This window comes from Anser cygnoides, chromosome 13, assembly GCF_040182565.1.
Source record: "Anser cygnoides isolate HZ-2024a breed goose chromosome 13, Taihu_goose_T2T_genome, whole genome shotgun sequence".
Classification (NCBI taxonomy): Eukaryota; Metazoa; Chordata; class Aves; order Anseriformes; family Anatidae; genus Anser; species Anser cygnoides.
The window spans coordinates 21,692,873-21,712,578 of NC_089885.1; the positions used below are offsets into that span (position 1 = coordinate 21,692,873).

Here is a 19,706-nt window from a genome sequence, read left to right on the forward strand (position 1 = left end):
GTCTTCCTGACCAGACACCAGGCATCAGATGCCTTCCTTGAAAGTAGGAACCCACTCACAAGGCCTCCTGCATCTGACCGACCCCCAGAAAACTGACCTGGCCTGTACTCATGGGCTCTGGAAACACAAAGTTTTCAGATAGACAGCTGTGAAGCTGAGCTAAGCTGTCCAAGCCAAAGTCTTCCCTTAATGGGCTTTTGCCCTAGTTCCATCAGATTTGCCAGAACAAACATGTTTCCCCAAATGTGAACTATTCATCTCTTTCCACTGGGGAGAAAAAAAAAAAAAGAAAAGAAAAGAAAAAAAAAATCCACTGGAAAATTTCAGACCATTTCTTTAGTATTTGTATTGCAATAGATTGTAGACAGAATTATGACTGGTAGGTTGTGGTTGCAGTCTCTCCCCCAAACAGCCACAATCTAACTGGAGAAAAGATGCAAAGTAGAAAGCCTGAAATGAAAGAGGTGAGAAAGCTGGAAGGAGGAAGAGTGGGGGTCAGGAAAAATCATGTCATACAGAGGAAATGGCTACAACTTGATGGTCGCAAATACACTAATGTGTACCATTCAGCTGTAACCAAAATTTTCCTCCCGAAGGAATGAATGGACTGCTATGTTGGGCCAGATTTTGGGGGACTGTGTATGGAAACGTAAGGAATGATACAGCAAAGTGGGAAGCTGACTGGTGTTAGAAGCTGGAAAATCAGGTGAGCAAGGCTATTCCTGGTATATGGGCCAGTAGATATGGACATGAAAGTGAAGGAAGAAATTGGCAATACCTTGTAGAGTTGTGTCAATGCCCTCATGCTGAGGTGCCTGAACTTGTAGGGACAACTGCTTTCCAGAACAAGAACCTGACCATCTCTGGTCCCATCAGTTCTTGGCTCTTCTGCTCAGTATGCCCGCAAAAGCTGTCCGTTAGCATGATTTTCTGTGTAGCTTTTGCGCCGTATTTAGTCCCTGCCTCCACTCTTGGGCAATACCCGCAGTGGAAAGTGAGTTTCTGCACCACTGGGGGTAGCGAAAACATCGCCTAGCCCGCGTTCTATGCCAGGTTCTCTTTGCGTTGCTTCGTAGTTTTCCAGTCTGCAACAACTTGTGCTTAAACCCTGCCCAGAAACACTTACTTTCAACAAGCAGATCCTGCCCTTTTCCCCCAGCACGAGTCCTTTTTTTCTCTTTTTTCTCCGCAATGCTTTGAGCAAACAAAGGACCCTCAGGTGAACAAGGAGAGCGGTGGGTTCATCCCAGCAGGATGAGTCTGGCACATGCCAACCCACCACCCTCTTCGCGCTGGGTGAATTTTCCCACTCTGCCTTCCCCCGTCGCGTTTCTCGGGAGGGAGCGCAGGCTGGGAGTGCCGGCAGACCTTGCCGCTGCTGCTCGCCCACGGACCGGGTCGTTCCCCCGGGCACCCACGCCCGGGCGGGCGAGCGGGAGAGGACGGGGCTCCTCCCACGGGGTTTTCCGCCTCCGCCGAGCTCCAGCCCCGCAGGAGCGAGGCGCAGCGCTCGCCCCGCATCCCCCCGCCGCCCGCGCCCGAGACGAGCGCGGCGCCGCCCGGCCCCTCGGTCCCTCCCTCCCTCCCTCCGCCGCCCGGCCCGCCCCGGCCGCCGCGCCCGGCCAATGCCGGCGCCGGGCGGAGCTGCCCCGCTCGCCGCGGCCCCGCGGCCCCGCGGAGCTCCGCTCGCCGCCCCCGCCGCCGCCACCGAGCGCGCAGCTCCCGCCGCCGCCGCCGCGCACCATGCGGCGCGCCGCGCCCCGGCCGCGGGCATGACTCGGCCGCAGCGCCCCGAGCTGCGCCGCGGGCTCCGCGCGGAGCCAGGCAAGTACCGCGGCGGCGGCGCTGACGGCTGCCGGGGCGGCCGCCCTCCGCCGAGCCGGTGCCCCCCGCCGGCTGCCGCCCGCGCTTCGGGGGCAGGTCCCCGCCGGCCTCCCGCAGAGCTGCCCGCGGGGCGGGGGTCTCCGCCCGTCCCCCGGAGGCGGCGGCGTCCCTCGAGCGGGTGGTGCCGGGCGCCTCGGAGGGTCCGCCGAGCCGGGCGAGGGGGCGCTGGGGCTGGGGGAGCCGCCGGCAGCCGGAGGGGAGGCCGAGGGGCTGGCGTGCTCAGCCCGGCTGCGGAAGGGAAGGGAGGCAGGGGGAGGCGGGAGAGTTGGGGTGCGGGTGCGCACGTGGAGCCGGGGATCCGTCTGTCGTGGGACGGGTCAGGAAGGAAACAGCCGGAAAATTCCCGCAGCACGCAGTTTTGAGAGCGGTTTTGCTTGAGGTGTGTTCGCAGTAGGCTTCTCTAGAGCGGTGGCGGAATCGCAGCCCTTTTGCCTCTACGTGCTATTGCAGGAGACCCGTCGGATGCGTTTTACATTTGTGTCAGGTCATCGTGACAGGCAAAACAGCCCTTGTGTTACTGCCTCGTGTTTTCAGACTCACCAGGAGAAACTGCTGGCTCCTCTGGTGTGAAGAGCATGTGGCGCTGGCTCCAGCAAAGCAGAGAGCGTGCTGGTGGGGAAGAGATGCTCAGCCCGTACTGAATGGCAGTTGCCTCTAGTGATGCTTTTAAAAGCAGTAAAGCAAACAATAGAGTATCAAACTAGCTTGGAGTTAGGCTGAAATAATGGAAAATAAGGGAAAACCATAAACGTTACTCAAAATGCCAGTTTGAAATTCTTAGAGCAAATCATCCAGAACAAACAGTAGCTGAGTGGAACAATTTTCTTTGGAGGCTGTTTCCACTGGAATAAATAGCGAGTTCGATTAAACAACAACAACAAAAAAAAGGTCTGCAGTTAGCTGGAATACTAATAGTGCTTGCCAAGGGCTGGAGAGTGCCCACAACCAAGAGGGACTTGGAAAGATCCATACAATCCAGTGAAGTATTATTGCAGCTTTTACTGCCTGTTCTGGGGATGCTTGTAGCTTTTACCTACAAAGCCCTAACTGGAGCAGTTGAGACAGAGATGTCTGTTTTTCCCTTTCCTTCCTGTCTTCTACTTTCAGAACATCCCTTAGCATTCCTTTTCCTAATGGGACCCTCTGCTGATGCCTTTTGTGTAATCCAAAGCATGGCTGTGATCTATTTTACCTGCAGATATGGAAAGCAAGGGCCTCGAACAGTCTGTTCTTTGCCTCAGCAGCACAGCTGGCTGTTAGCTCACGCAGCCAGAGCAGTTGGGCTGTGGGCGCCCACTTCTGCAGGAGTGCACAGCTCCTCCATGAGTTGTGCTCCCTGGGATGCATAGGGCGCCACAGGGCACAGCACCCCAGCCTTCCCAGTGCTTTCTTCAACAACCTGGTCATCAGTTTGTTCAGCATGGCTTTAAGCTAATTAAGCCACCGTTACTCGATGGGCTTTGTATTAATGGCAGTGTTCTCTGTCACGGGACAGCTGCCCCATTATCTTGCTGACACCTGACACAGCTCATGCCCAGCTTCAGGGAAGTTCCAGGGTGCATTTCACAGGTCCCTGGGCTGGTGTTCTCCAGGACACACACTTAAAGAGAACCATTTCATTTGTGAATATGAGAGAAAGTTGTCAGGAGGTCATTGTGATATGCACAGATGTTTTAACCCCTCTCCTCCCAGCAAGATTTGCGACTAAACAACTTTCTCCAAGATCTCACCGCCTATACAGGCAGTTGGGTTGATTGGGAAACCTATTTATTTAACGCCCTCTAGTGATGTTTTAAAAATTAACACAGATTCCTTTCAAGAGGAAAACAAATATTAAATTTTATTGGTTAAAACAAACTTACATTTGCTGCAAGTCTACTGCTTCCCTAATCCCTATCAAACACGACACCACACGCTGGGTCGGTGTACAACCTCGTTATCGACAGGCGTGTCATGGAGGCATTGATAGTCTCAGCCAGCCTTGTAGACTCTCAGTGGTGATCAATGAAGGTCTTTCCACCAATAGCGTTGAACACAGTTTGCTTTTTCTTGATTTGTCTTTAAGTGCTGCTGCATTCTAGGTTTTGGCTGAACCCACACACAAATCACTTAATGTGGCTAGGCTTGGTCAGCATGGATTGTCAGAAGGGACAATTTATGCTTCCTGGTGCTTCTGCTGTGTTCATTATACTTCAGCTGGCCCAGAAATGGGAAGCCTGTGGCCTTGTCCTCCAGGACCTAGAACTGTTCTAGACTGTAACAAGGGGAAGTGACTCAGACATTTGTAGTCAGGCTGGTTTTACTTCATAGGTGTGTGAGACGCTGAGGAGTGTGAGGAGATATGGTTTCTCTTAGCAGCTTTAAGATCTAGTATGCATTTGTTCCTTATGACTAGCCATGAGGGAACCCAGATTGCCTCCTGCTTGTAATATGGGAGACTCTGAATTTTTGTTTTTAAAAAAAGGGGGGGCATTTTCCTTGGTATTTTGTACATCAGTACACCAGAGCTGTGAGACTGGCTTCTCAATATGAAAACTCTATCTTACTGTCAGAAGTGAGAAGTGAAGCTGCTGGGCAAATTTGTGGCTCTGATGATCCTTCTCCTGGATCCTTTCCCAGTCCCTTGTGGACAGTATCACACCAGTATGCTGTACTCTAACTTCCTGTCTGCCACAGGTTCACCACCCCTTTGCTCTTTCACCCTCTTTGTCATGCCAGAACCCTCACAAACACCCCAGACTCCTGTATTTGTTGTGTTCAACTTCATCCAATAGTACTCACTATTCCACACTTGCTGGTGTGACCATCGCAGCAAGTAGCACCCCAGTAGCACCCATCGCTGTAAATTCCTACAGCGGCACTCAGTCACTCGTACTGTTATTGCATCAGCATCCTGCTTACAGCTGTGTACTGTCACACCTACATCTGACTGTACCCATCTCAAACAAACACCCTCAGCAGCCTCCAGAGCACGAGCAGCACATCACCTGTTTGGCAGCGCTGCTCAGGAGACAGCCTGTATCCTCTGGCTGGAAGCTGATATGCAGAGGTCATCCAGAGGAGTTACTGCAGTATGGTACACAAGTGATCTGCATGGTCGCTTTCTCAGATAAAACATGGAAATCCAGCCTTGCTAGTTCCCCGCCTCTCCATGTCATTCTGGTAAGGGACCTGGCGTCTCCTTAGGATACTCACTTTGACTTACCTGTGAAAGCATCTTCACTATGATTACTTATGCCTTGAACAGCATATAGAAAGTATGCTTAACAGCACCTTCTCCATTTCAGCCACAGACCAGGCAGTTGCTGTGATTAAAAAAAACAAAAAACCAAACACTTTTGTTCATCTTCTTCTTGGCATTTTCTCATGAGGGGTGTTAGAGCTGTGGGAGAAAGGACTGGAAGAAGGATGGGTGTGCATGGGCATGGGGTCAATCCTTCTGTTCTTGTCCACACTGTGCTACCCCTTCTCACATTTCTCTGCGAGCAAATGACAGGACAGATAATGACGTGAAAGTTTCCAAAACCTGGCACTCATAGTTAGCCCCTCTGAAAACAGTTAGGGTGGAGTCCAGCTTGTGGCATGTGAGAGAGAAACTGAAGCAAAACAGGATGTTTTTGTGATTTAAAACTTATTTTTCATAATTCCTATTGAAAGGCTTGGTTTGGTTTGGTTTTGAAGTTGGCTGCAGTGTCTGTTGGGAAGTTTATGAACGAAAGAGCTTTGTACATGTATGTTTATGTGTGCGTCTGTGCACATGTGTTTGCATAAGGAAAATAAATAAAGAGGCTACACATGGCATTTTTTTTCCATGAAAAATTAATAAAGCTGATAGGGGCTAACAGCTAAGTGGTGGAAAAGATAAGCACTATCTTTATAGCTCTACTGTAAATCCTGCTGGACAATTGTTTTCAGCTCTGGATTCCTCAAAATCAGAAACATTCTGTCAGATTATAAAGTATTTTTCAAAGACCCACAAAAGCGCTCATGACTGGAGGTATGAGTTTACACATAAACCTGTGTTAAACCCAAGTGATGGGGAATGAAGTATAAGGGGAAGGTTAGGAAGCTTTTGGGGTCTTGTGTGCCCTCTAATGTGCCCTATGTTTGTCCTAGTTTAAGCTGATAGAGTTTTCATACTAGTTCCTGTAAAGATTAAGGCAAAAGTGAAAAAAAAGTAGTGGGGAAAAACAAAGGTGAGGAAGAATATATGAATCAGAAGAATCGTCTTTAAATAGAATGTTTCTCAGAGTTTTCCACTGCCAGCTTCTTTAGGCTGCACCAGAAATACAGGCATATAGAGTGACATGTCGGAAAAGCCCCACAGCTGCTTGCGCTCCCCAGTGCCAGTGCAGGCTGGGTGCGACCTCTGCGTCCCCATGGCTACTTTATGTCTGCCTGTGCTACAGAGCAAAAATGCCTCCCTGACCCAAGCTTGTGCCTGTGCATGGGATATGCAGAGTCATTAATGTATGTAGCCTTTGCCTGATTCATTGGTGATGCTGTACCCACTCTTATAAATCGTAGCGCCTGCAAAGCACTGGCATTGTATCATGGACTTGAGTGGAACAAGGTGTTTTCTGCCTTAGTCATTTCTTCTCCTTGGCTCATCTATGACTTTCTGCAGTAGCCTGCAGCAGTTGCTCCCATGGGATAATTATTAACAGCCTCGTGCAAGGTTCTTAATGGGAATAATTTCGTTCCACTGCTTATATTTTTCCATCTCTTCTGCCATCCAAAAACTGGAACATGTTCTTTAATACCACACAACTTTACTTGCATGGGTTCGTAGCAAGAGGTTTTTTTTACTGTAAGAATGTACATATTTCCTTGTGAGCCTCACTTGGCCGACCATCTTGGCTTCCAGGTTATTTGATCTCAGCTATTTGTCCTCTGTAATTAGCTTCTCTCCTTCCCTTTCTCAGTCCACTGGCATCTCTTCAGGCAGTGTTTTCAGGCCCCTCCTTCACACCTTCTTTTTTACATGTACCTTAGCCTACCTTTCCATTCCTGATCTTTGCCTAGCTGCTCAGTGATGTCTCTCTTGGCCTTTTTCGGTGTTACACCCCTAACGTCTTCCTGCAACTACAAAAAACTGGCAAAAATGTGCAACTGTTCGAGCCAAAGTCTGCTTTTATTTGCCCAGCTCGTGTAACTTTAGACTTGCAGCTCCACTGAAATTCATGATGTTTGGATCCTCATTTTCATCAACTGCAAAATTCTGTGGGATTAAATCCTGCAATTCAGCACAAACCTAAAATGAGCTTTGAGGAGGGGTTCAACAGGGGATATTACTAAGATATTAAGTGTGTTAGCCGTCCTGTTGCTGACAGGCAGATGAGCAAACAACAGAAAGCAGAAATTGCCTTTCATGGTGCATGTGCTAGAAAAAGTGTTGTTATTAGCCCATTTTTCAGCCACTCAGCTCTAAGAATGCCATTTAACAACTCCAAGTCTGTATAGTGCTAACGGGATACTTATAAAGGGATTAATGTTCAGCTCTAATGAAATCCAGATGCACAGAGCTGCCTCTTTTCAAGTTCTTTTCCAAGGCTAAGCTGCCAATAAAATGATTTAATCATTGTAAATGCATGTGAAACGTCAGGCTTAAACTCACAGGCACCAAAGTCTGCTGGCAGTTACCTGTTGGAGAGGACTGAGTTACCCACTGATGCTTTGCTTGCAACAAGATTGATTATTCATAAGGTGGGAACTTGGGACCTTTCTTGGGGACCACCGTTCATGCACATATTTTCATTTAGGCTGAGGGAAGGTGGCTTGGAAGTAAGCCTGCTTCTACCCCTAAGAGAAAGATAAGGCAAATATAAAGGTGATGTGTGTCTGGTCAGTCTCTGTCAGGGATGTGTTGGAGGTCCACTAAGAACTTGTCAGCTCACAATGAATGTGCGTCCTCTGGGGTGGCAGGCAGAGGGAGAGGTGCGTTCACGTGGAGATGTGCTGCCTGCTCAATGGACCTTAAGCGCTGCTGTCTCATAACTTTTTGTAGTTAACATTTTCACTTCCTCATGCAATTTGTATCTTGTATCACCTGCTGAGAACAGGTACTGTGCATTTCAGGTGCTGGTAGATAATCTGGTCCCTAGTGGAGGCTGGGCCTGCATACTCAAGCTCAGAAGCTCTGCTTTGGAAAGGCTAAAGTAATTCTGTAATTGGGCAGATCCAGCTGTCTTTGAATTTTTAATTTTTAATATGGCAGGAGGAGGAGTTTTGAACCAGGAGAAGGAAAGAAAAAGGGGGCTATTTTAAAGACACGAAGGAATGTTTTACATTCTTCTGTTCTTCAGGTTTGGCTGCTCTGCAAGCTTTTTATTTTTCCAAATATCAATTCAGTGAACCATTTATTTGCATTAAAAAAAAAAAAAAAGAGCCTGGTTCTTAATTTACTTTGGCCTCAGTGATGAATTTTTATGCTGTGAAATCCAGTAAGCTCCCTCCCAATATTTTATATATAAATCTAACGCTAAAGTAGAAACTTCTGCTCTGAATTACCCGCCTGCATTAAATGGTTTAAACGGCTTTTTAGAAGTGTGCACCCACTGATTTCCCACATGGGTCTTGTAGTTAGTCACCTGATGCTAGAGATCAAATGCATGTGTAGAGCTATGCAGAGGTTTTCTTTAGAGCTATAGAGGCAAGAAGGTGTTCTTAGTGAAAGGTTCCTGGGGTAGCTTTTGGCATTGATTCAAAGGAAGGAAATAGATGAGAAAAGAGTCCCTTTACTACTGTGAGAGATTTTAAAGTTGTATCAAAACATGTGAGTGAAGTCAGTTGCAGTGAGTTTTCACCATGGGCATGAGCACTGCAGGAAAACCCCAACAGGTGATGATGTCTAACCTGTTAGTAAATATTTCAAATTTATTTAGCCCTGGACATCAGAATTGCTGCCAAACCTTCAGGACCTCCAAGAATAGATTAAAATATTTTGCAAAACAAGGTTTTACTTTTCCCACTACTTTTGGCCTCCTGAGTTGGTACTAGCAGGGGGAAGTGCTTCCTCCAGTGGCTATTAGTTTTTCTGCAGCCCAGATGCACAAAGTACAGAAACATTTCTAAATCAACACTGATATTTATCGATCTCTTCTGTTTCCATCAATTAGCATTTTCTGTGCTGTGCTGGCTACAGAGAAGAGACTTGCATTTGTGTTATTCAAAGCTTTTCAGATTTATATCAATGTGAAAAAAGGTTTCGCCCAAGTGCACCCTTCAAATGTTCATAGCCTGATCCTGTTGTAGGTGATGGCTAGTAATCATCCTCACCGGGACTAAGCATTTCTTCCTGCAGTGCATTTTTCTGTTGTTGTCACACAATATGTAGATGCATGCTCTTGTGCTGTACCTTCAGATTTACAGAGAAAAGACTGACAACAGATTTTTCAGAAGCAGTTGCCCATGATTTTCACAAATTCTGTCCACTGTCACTATATCATTGGACAGGGGCTAGCAGTGTGGTTTTTTTTACATTCTTGTATTCACCAGTTATCACATCTGTCTAGTACTGAATACAAGCAAGGAAGCACAGAGCTCCATTTGGGTACCCAGGTGTTTACAGAGGCACAGTTTATTTTCCTGCTTAAAGCTTTTGGTGTCCCTTTTTAGGTACCTGTCCTGCAGCTTGAGTGGCAGCTAAGAGTTTTGCTTGGTTTTAGGACACCCTGGGCAGTGTTAGAACAAGGGACCAAAACCCTGTGCTAATCTCCATGCATCCGCGCTCTCTTGGTGGAGGCTGGCACTATGCAAGCAAGGCTCGGTTCAGTAACTGGAAACACAGGTCCAAGCCTTGACAAATTCAAAGTGTTTTGATTTGGGATCCAGTGCAGTGTCATTTAAGAACATGGGCCAATATATCCACTGTTCAGAAAGAACAGCTTCAGTCTGGAAGGTCTGTGGCGTTTCCATGAGGTGTCAGTCCTCTGTGTTTTTCAGGACATCCTCATTCTTTGTCATCTGCTGTAAATGTTGTGCCAGCAATCCTGAGGAAGGAAGGCCCTGCAGGCACAAATAACCCATGGAAGCAGGGGGAAAAAATGAGATGGAATGGATTAGTGTGAGTCAAACTAGTCCCCAGTCACCTCTGGGTGGAAAACTCCATTGGCCTTTGGCAGCCGAGAATTGTTTCTCCCAGACCCCTTATATGGGACATTTAAAAATAAACCAGCAGGGCTCCATTTCTTGGAAGGAAAAGGAAATGTTTCAAAGTGTGTCCTTGCAAACTGATTTAGTGCCATCAGGCCCTGCGTATTTTAAGAAATGTTTGAGTTTGTTTGGAGCTGCTTTTTAACAGTGAGGAAGAGGGAAGCAATTAGTGAAACAACATCTGAAGATGGACTTGTGTAAAACATCTCAGATAAATATTTACACCCAAATTTCATTGGTCTGAGTTCACGTTAAACTCTACTCCATCTCTTTGAAGGGACTTGCATCCACAGCAAAATACTGTGCTGTGGCCACTCAACATTATTTCAGTCTTCTTCCTCTGATTAAGCTAACTATGGATCTAAAGTAGGTCAAAGGTTAAAGTGGTGGCAGGAGAGCTGAAGATTCTCCATAGCGTTGCAAGGAAGTGTTAATGCTTTACCATGTGCCCTTGCTGACAAAATTCATCCCAAAGAGATCATAAAACAGCTGCACTTCTATTATTTTTTTTTCTATCTTCTGTACCCTGAATTTTCACCCTGTTTGGAATGAAGTAATGTGAACCATTAAAATGTAAATGGACAGACAGGCATGTCCTCACCTGAGTGCAGCAATATGGAAAAAATAGGCTGGATGAACTGGAACGGTGTTGCATTAGCCAGAAAATGTAATGGACTGCCAGTGTCTCGGTGTCAGGAGGCACAGGGCAGTTAGTGTAGTGTTAATTGAGATGTGTGTGCACTTAGAATTGCTCCTTGTTAGATGGAATGAGTCATCTCTGTTACGGAGAAGCTTCCCCAGTGTTAATAAAGGAGCCTGCTTCTTCAGACAGGTGGAGGATGGCAGATTTTTAGGTATCGGGAATTCCTAGTAATATGCCATGAGATTTGATCTGTTATGATTCTGTCTGCTCACAGATGTTATTGGTTTGTTCTTTGGATAAGCTCCTTGGGCAGGAACCATGTAGGTCTTGTTTTTTCAATTAAAATGTCACAATAATAACTTTGGGGGAATATGTAACTTTTGATTTTAGGAGAAAGGAGATCTAGCTTTGACCTCTCCCAGAAGGAAGACCTAGCTTCCAAGTCTGGCTCTGTCAGTACGTCTCTGCACCACCGTGGACATGCTAAAGTCTTTGTTCTGAGCCTCAGTTTCTCCATTTTCCAAACAGTCACTCTGAAGCTGAAGTAGACGTATATAGGATATGGGTAAAGAAGTGCTTGGCTGAGTAAAAACTGTAGTATGTTTTAGAACCCATGAACTAGAAGGAATCATGGTGAAACAGTTATATAGAGGGAAAAGCAGAAAGCCGCTTTGCTAAGGACACCAGACACTTTGGAAAAGAGGCTGTGCCAGTCCTTGTAGCACTGACACTAGTCGCAGTCCTAAGAGAGCTCCTCACTTGGCCACTTGTAGCAGTAGGTATTCCTCTAGACATTCAGGGTTTGCTTCTCTTCCCCCATTCACCTGCCCTGGAGTGTATCTAGAGCAAGGACAAAGGACTCACGCACTGCAGGGATGCCCACGTGGCGTCCATTTGGGAGCTGGGCAAGGGGTGGTGTCATGGCACAAGGCGTGGAGCCACTCCTACAGCTGCTGGAAACGTTTCTGTCCCTGGAATGAGAAGCTGGGCAGCTGGCGCGTGAGCACTATGAGCTGGATGTCTGAGCGTGCTTCATTTTCTCCTGGCTGTTCTGAGTTGTGGGAAAAGGCTCATCTGGTATCTTGGGGTGGAATATATGACAGAGGTGTGAAGCTTGCCTGCAAAGCCCAGCGCTGCACAGAGACAGAGAATGTGGAGCAACTGCAGCTGTGAATAATATTTGTAGAGGTGCTGTAGGCCAGGCACCAAGCAGGCAAAATACATTATTTTTTGGCTGGCTTCCTCTCAAAATGAGGTACTTGCTGTCACACTGAGGACTGAGAGGGGATTGCACCCTGAGGGGATTGCTCAGACCAACAAAGTCTGAGCTTATTGGTGGATTGCACCCGGAGTTGGTGCGCAGAGAGGTCTCAGCAGCTGGGGAAGTTGCAGTAGGCTCTGTAAAGGAATCCAGCTGTGACATCTCACAGCCCTACTGCTGTGAAGGGTGATCCTGACACCCCCCTTGGCAGAAGATAGCCCACAGGTATTAGAGACCCATTTAACACAGTTCAACCTAACTAGTGATGAAGTTGCAGGACATAAACTGAACTGCACAGCAACATGTTCAGCTCTTGCCCTGAGATTTCACGTGCTCCCTGGTGAAGCCAGCCATTGCAGTTGTTGACACTCATGGTCGTCATATGCACTCCAACTTGGGGGAGACTAAGGGAGGGACAGATACAGGAGGTTTTTTTTAAAATGTGCTTCTCCTTCCTCTGGCCAACACTTCCATGAATGTTTTCATCTCCTGCCTGGCTCACTTTGTCTACATCTGCAGACTCACTCCCTGTTACATGCCTTACAGCATGTGCTGCAGGCACTGCTGATCCACCTTCTGACATCATTCCTGTTTGCTAATGTCGATAGGCACTGCACTTCCACAGATAAAAAATGTTAGGCATAGCATAATTTCTGGATGTCTTCTGAAGACACCTACATTAAATGTGCGTAATGCTACTGACTACAGTGGACCAGAATTGATTTATCTCAGCTGAGGATCTTGTCATCTTTACTGGCCTCTGCTCAGTCCTGGAGATACTCAGCAAGGTCTATGACAGTCTCCTGTCTTTCCATCTCCCTCCCCCTCCACAAAGCCCCTGAGACCTTCTTCACTGCAAACACCGGAGCTGGGGGTGTTTTCAGCCTGCCTCTCGAGGCCCAACTTCTCTGGGACTGTCAGTGAGGTTACGTTCATGGTGGGATGGTGGAGCAGGAGGCAGAGGAGGTCTCAGGCCAGCAGTCTGTGCAGGACACAGCTGGTCCTCTCAGGACCTCCAGGTTCACATGCAGTGTGTTTTTTGGAGGACCTTCTCCCTTTTGGCCGTCAGGCTGTACTGGCCTGCATGACTGGCAGCAAGCTGGAAGGAAGCTGATTAACAGTGCCTAATCATGATCACCATCATAACAGATCTCTGCTATATATAGCATCTTCCTCTGACTGGGAACTGGTCAAAGATGGGGAAACCAGCATGGGAACCGAGCTGCAGCCCAGGCCTTTGTCTCAGTCCTAGGACTCCAAACATTAACCTTTTAAGGGATGATTGGAGGAGAATTAGAGAGGTTTTATCTTATTATGGGTAGCAAGCTGGGCAGGAAATCAAGGCTGCAAAGAAAACAAGTCCTCTTCCAAGGGGCTGGTGGTATGGTGTAGGAAAGAGTGTGGCTTTTCAAGCCTATATCACCCAAGATCAGACTGGCAGAGAGCCCCATACAATGGGCACACCTGGATGAAATTCAGAGCAGGAACACGTCTGAGGCTGCTTCCCAGTAAGGTGGTACTGGGCATCTTGCAGGGGATTTTGCCATCTAAGGGCAAACGGGGGATGATGACAAGGCAGCAGCTGTTAGAGCCCCTGCTAAAACTGCTCCTGGTCATGGGGTCACATTCAAGTCTGCAGTTTCTCAGGTGGCAGATAAAATCTGGAAACAAGGGGGAAGGACACAGCAGCTGTACAAATGCAGCACACAAGAGGGTAGAAGGACTGCAGCAGCAGGTAGTGCTGGTGGTGCAGGGAGGGCTGATAGTACATGGCTTCATTTTCCTTCCCGCTGTGCCTGGTGAATTATGCCAGTGGACCACTCTGCTGCACAGTGTTCCTCCTGGTCTTACACCAGTCCTGAGGATTGCGGGAGGATTTCATTTATAGAGTTATTAATCAAACACTTTTTTCTCTACGCTAATTTTAAATGCAAATCAGCATGATAAAATCACAAGCCTACTTCTTGTAACCTAATGCGAGATGTCCTTTTTTGCAGCGAGCAATCTCTCCTTCTCTTTCTTTATCTCCCTCTAATTCAATTTTCTAACTAGAAATGCAACTGCAGTATTATACAGGCACTTTGTAAATCATTCTACGTTCACATAAACAAGGGATATAACAGAGCTGAAGCCAGAAGTGTTTCACATTATCTCACATTAAGATACTTCTGCAGGAATGCTGCTGCTAACATAAACTCATTGGATGGAAGAGCAGCAGCAGTTTTTTTCACGTGGATGGATCTAAGCCCAAGCCATCAGTTAATTGTTTATGCACTCTTAAATGGATTCTCTAATATTTTTTAGAGCTAAATAGCCATGTGCTACATTTCTGCAGTAACTTTTGCTTTTATGTGCATTTACTGGGATCAGCTGATTAATAACAGAGATCAGCTATCTGCTCTAACACAACATACCAATACTGTGATGAGAGTATTCATAGGAAGAGAGTGTTTCACAAGATCTATCCAAGAATGAGAATAATATTGGTGTTATTGACTCTGAGCAATCTGTGATACTCCAAATAATCAAAGACATTGTGGCTGATGTATTGTTCTTTCTGACAGTGTCCTTAGCAATGTAAGCCTCCCTAACTGATCTAAATGTCAGCATGGAATTGACTTGGAGTCCACATTTATGAACACACATATATATATTTAAGAGGATATGATACCCTTTCACTGTCTTCACAGTTAGAAAGTAGACTGCCTAAGACTTTGGAGATTGACATGGAGAACCAAATCCTTCACGTGAAAAAGTAGCAGAAATTAAAAAGTCAGAGTGGTGGGAGAAGTGAGTTTCCTTTGGAATTGTGAGCTGGGTACCTACATCCATACTAGTGACATTTTGGTAGGGTTGCAATTCTTTTTCTCTGTTCAGCAGTATGCAAAGAACTCATGGTGAAACATCAATATGCTGAAAATAGGGGTAGACCTAAATTAACTCTCTCTCTACATCTGATCATACTGCTTTTAACTCCCCTGAATACAGGAAAGCTAGTCCAGTGTCAGGTGTGAAGTTGGTCTAACTTGCATATGACGGTTTGTAATAAAATGCAGCTTCAAAGCTCTTTAAATCCTGCTTGTCAGTGTAAGAGCTCAATAAACAATCACATAGAAAGGAGCAGAGAGGGAAATGGTTAAGCTAAATTCAGAGCTCATTGGGGTAGGTGGACTGTTCATTCACAACAGATTAGACACTGATGGGTGAAATGTCCTGGATCTAAAGTCGTCTTAATTTTTAGACTATGTCCATCTCTAGCAAGGGGCAACTAGTAAAGTCAGTGTACAATGCTTCCTTTGTCCAGAAAAGGGAGGTGGTAGCTACCATCTTCGTTTCAGCAGAGAGCATATGGGATGGACATAGGCTAGCTGACTGATCTTCTGCGTTCAGTGCTCATAAAGAACGTTTCCACTACTAGCTGCAGGGTGGCATGGATGTACCAGGCTAGTTTTAAAGCTGCTAGCTAACCTCGTGTAGTGGCAGAGGCTCTGCAGAGCTCCATATTATTATTTCTACACTGCTATTTGTTTTCAGGCTGGCTTGACGATCTGTTTTAGTGATGACATACCCCATGGCCAAAGAACTACCCACAAACTTTTCGATGGTGTATTTTTTCCCTGGAAAATGCAGATTCATTGAAAACAAACATTTTTATGGAAACACTGCTTTGGAAGAGCCTTCCAGTAAAATGAAAGGAGGGCTCTGAGGGAACTCTTCCTACCACAAAGAATCTTAAAGCTTTTTGTCCAACATGTTTCTATGGTAAAACATCCTTGTTTTGTGCCAGCTTACCCACTCGGTGCCATAGTCTCTAGTGTTGCAGAAGCCCGTATTGTATGGTTTAACATAGAATTCAAAGTCCTGTAGATCTGCCACGTCTTACCATGCAGGTAGTCATAGAATGGCCTGGGTTGAAAAGGCCTTTAAAGATCATCTAGTTTCAACCCCCCTGCTCAGGGCAGGGTTGCCAACCACTAGAGCAGGCTGTCCTGCCTGCATCCAGCCTGGCCTTGAATGCCTCCAGGGATGGGGCATCCACAGCCTCTCTGGGCAATCTGTTCCAGTGCCTCACCACCCTAAGTCCTGGGCTTGCAGATGGCCAAGCCAACCCACTGTCAGCCTTGGCTGCCTAGCTCCCACATTCAGTCTGGAAGTAGGATCTCTGATCCATGCCCTCATAACCTACAGTCTTTCATAGCACGAGCAGCCTGTGAGTGATAGAGATGTGTTTTCCTGCTGCTTTGCACTGACCGATAGAGATGAGTCTGACCAGGCAGCTTCCCACTGCTGCTGGCAGAATGCACTGGTCTTGTCAACTTACACCAGCTGCTGGGGTCCAAGAAAACACATGGTGTTTTTGTAAACATGCGTCAGTGTTTCTGAAACAAATATTTTAATTTATGTTTTGCATAGAAATTGAACTATTAAAAAAATTCAATTTCTGAATATGAACTAAACCAAATATGAACTAAACCAGACATTACAAACTTTGACCAGCTATCAAGAGAAGGAAAATCCACCCTGTACTAAGCAGGTGTCATTATTTTTCAGCTCCCTCCCACCTTAACTATCTGAAGAATAGCATTCAAGCACAGAGGTCAGGGAGGGGTGCAGGGGCATGGAATCTGCTCGTGCTGGCCAATTGAACTGATATTGCAGGCCTTACATGGGTTTGGAATGAGGGGTATTAGACTCACAACTTTCCCAGAGCCAAGAAATACACAGCTAAAATTGGCAGCTCTGAGATGAGTAATGCACAAACACAGTCCGGAGTGTTGCAAGTGTTCAAGCACTTTCAGAGTATGTTGGGTAAATGAGTATCTGTTTCCGTGGTAACAAAACAGCACAGATTATGGCCCTTTGACAGTTCTCTAATTCGAGTGCCTGGTTAGTGTGAACAGAGCTGACTTCCAGCGAAAACACTCCCTGGCTCAAACATGATGGAGCACAGCAAAGTGTTCTCTTCATCTGAGAATACTGCTTTTGTGGAAATGTGTGATGCTGTCCCGTGTCCAGGTGAGCCCCAGCAGCTCACCAGCAGCTGCCTCCAGGCTCCAGCAGTTCTAGAGGGCAAGGAGGCCGTGGCCATGTAGAGAGCTCCTGACTGAGACAAAGGCCTTGCGGTGTTTCATCCATGTAGTAAGATGGGAGGCAGGCGCTGGAGTTGCCCGTCCCATAGAGTGCATGGGAATGAAGCGAGTATCTGGGCCGCCTACCTGCCGGTCAGTGATGGCGATGCTGGTTCAGCGATTCCAGTTCTGGTTAGTGAAGAGCATCCGTTAAAGGCGGTGCAGTGTGATGCTTCAGATTTGTTACAGGAGTGGTCTCCGAGCTGTTCACGTGTGTATTAATAAATAATTAGCCATTAGTATTGATCACATTAAAGAAAAACGTGACCTATTTTTCTCCTGTTGTTGCATCTGTGAAAATGTTTACATTGCATTTCAGTTTAATTCTTACAAATGATTTCTTGACATGTTCAGAGATCACCTCAAAGAGCATAGCTTACATTACCACCATCAGTTGCTTAAGTTTAATCACAACCGCATGAGGCAAATAAAAGTTCTGCTTCACTTGTTAACAGGAAAATGAAGGCACCAGGAAGGTGACTCTCCTTAGTCTTCTTACTCTCGTTAGCAGCCAAGCAAGAGCAAGAACCCAAGAGTTCAGCCTCATACAACTTTTATCTGTCAGTCCGTAGTGTCAATGACCTGTAAGACAAGAAAAACATTCAAGAGGGCCAGTTGTGGTACAAGGTTTCCCTTCGGGCTTTGGTGTAATGAAAGCCCAATCAGACTCCTGCAAAGCTGGAGGCTCAACATCTAGAGGCAAGACTAGTCCACCAGTTCTCTGCAGCAGAGCTAGAGCAGAGATGCATGTACTGAATAGAGTGGCATGTCCTGTCCTGTAATCATGAGATTTAGAGTGCAGATAATATGAGATGATATAGAGCTGTCGTGTGTGGTTTTTAATGTCCTTCCATTAGTGACATATGACAACAGATGTTGGTATTAAAAGCCATATGATATTTAAGCAGGCACCAGAGCACTTTTTACATGTCACTGAAAGAACACGCAAAGTGTTAGGAGACTCTTTCCTTGTCCAGCAGCTTCTTAAAGATACATCATTTACATTGGCTAGCCTATGCAAACCAAAATTGCGTGAAATGGGGTATAGCTAAGGAAGGAGGAAGTGAGCAACTATTTAACCTTGCACAGCTACAGAAAATTTATTATTCCTCTACTAAATATGCAAATAAAGTATATTAAACATGAGATTATGCCATTCAGCTGTGTCCTGTTCCCTCAGTAAGATGCCACTTGTGTGATCTTGTGGCCGTCATCTCAGTGGTGTCCTGCCAAGGATGCTCGACTGGCTGAGGTCACAGAGACTTTGGATGAGGGTTTGGAAAGCAATTTGCTGTTTTCCCTAGAGTCTGTTTTGCATCAGATAACTGGACCTCTGTGCAACCGATGACCTCGGTGTTTTATTTGGAGATAGTGAGTATGGGGAATAACTTGTGTCTTGTAGTCACAACATTTCACAAAAAAATAAAAAAAGTTCTGTCTTGATTGAGAGGCTTTCATAGGTAGTCCAGTGGCTGCTGGAAGCAGTGCTAGTGAACAGGTCCTCAAACTTCTCTGGAGAAAGCATGGGCAAAGACAAGGCTTCTTGGAGGGTATTGCTGCCAACATTCAGATACAATCTGGAACCATTCCTGAAGGTTAGAAGAAGAAATCCACCAGTACTTTTTCCTCTATCAGCTGTATGGTAAATCCCGACTCTCTGATATCTCCCATGAAACGTATTCTGAGTAAAATGTCCTCCTACGCTACACACACGTCATGTATATCATTGCTACTCTTTACCACCTTATACGACAGAGAAGACTAGTTTTGGGGTGGCCGAAATGATTGTTTTATCTACAGTGAAGTTATTACGTGCCATAGTATTCTTCAGAGCAGAGGATTCCATCACTTGCAAAGTTTTTCTGCAGTGCCATTCAAAATGTTAAAATAAAGTCCCTGGCCCAGAGATGCATTAGATCTCCCTGCATGCCTGCTTTATTCATTCAAGAGACCTTTGCAGCTGACAGCCACTTGGGGTTTTCCACCAAGCAACCACACCCTATGATATGGCATTACTGATGCTTTACCGTACTATGTTTTGTAGGAACATTTTATCTTATTAAGGCACCTATGAAAGGCAGATGTTCTCTTTCAGTATGGACTTTAAAACTATATATATATATATGTATATTCATGTTATTTTTATTTAGTTCTGTCTGTGAAACTTCCAAGGAAAGAACATTGTTTGGCAAGGTCATATCAAGGAATGAGGGAGAAACTGCTGCCCATCTGTCCCTCAGTCTACATATGTACTCATACATAAGGAAACTACTTGGAGAGCATTAGGGATGTTGCAAAGCTGAGCATTCATACATTAGAAAATGACTTAATTAAATTGCACTTGTAACCCTGCTCCAACTTTGAGTTATATGACCATACATTATTTTTCACAAAGCCACCTGTGCTTTGGAGGGCTCAGATGGACATGATCAGGTATTATTCAACAGTCTGTGTTGTAGAAAACCATTGCCCGTTGAGTTCCCTGGTGTCTTGTCACAGGAGTCAAGAAGCGTATTGTATATTAAAAGGGATGTGAGTAAGCATGAGCCTTCCCTGGCAGCTGTATTCCACCCCTACCTCTGCCACAGATTTTCTTTCTTTAGTGTGGTAAATCACTTCCACCAACTTTTGAAGT

General features: G+C 46.0%; 1 protein-coding gene across 1 annotated transcript in view; it reads left to right on the plus strand.

Moving 5' to 3' along the window:
• Positions 1-1,684: 1,684 nt before the first annotated feature.
• Positions 1,685-19,706, plus strand: part of LOC106045561 (rho GTPase-activating protein 20-like) — a 38,969-nt gene continuing 20,947 nt past the window's right edge. Inside the window, exon 1 of the mRNA XM_067005311.1 lies at positions 1,685-1,824. The gene's annotated coding sequence lies outside the window, so the exon portion shown is untranslated. The remainder of the gene's footprint in view (positions 1,825-19,706) is intronic.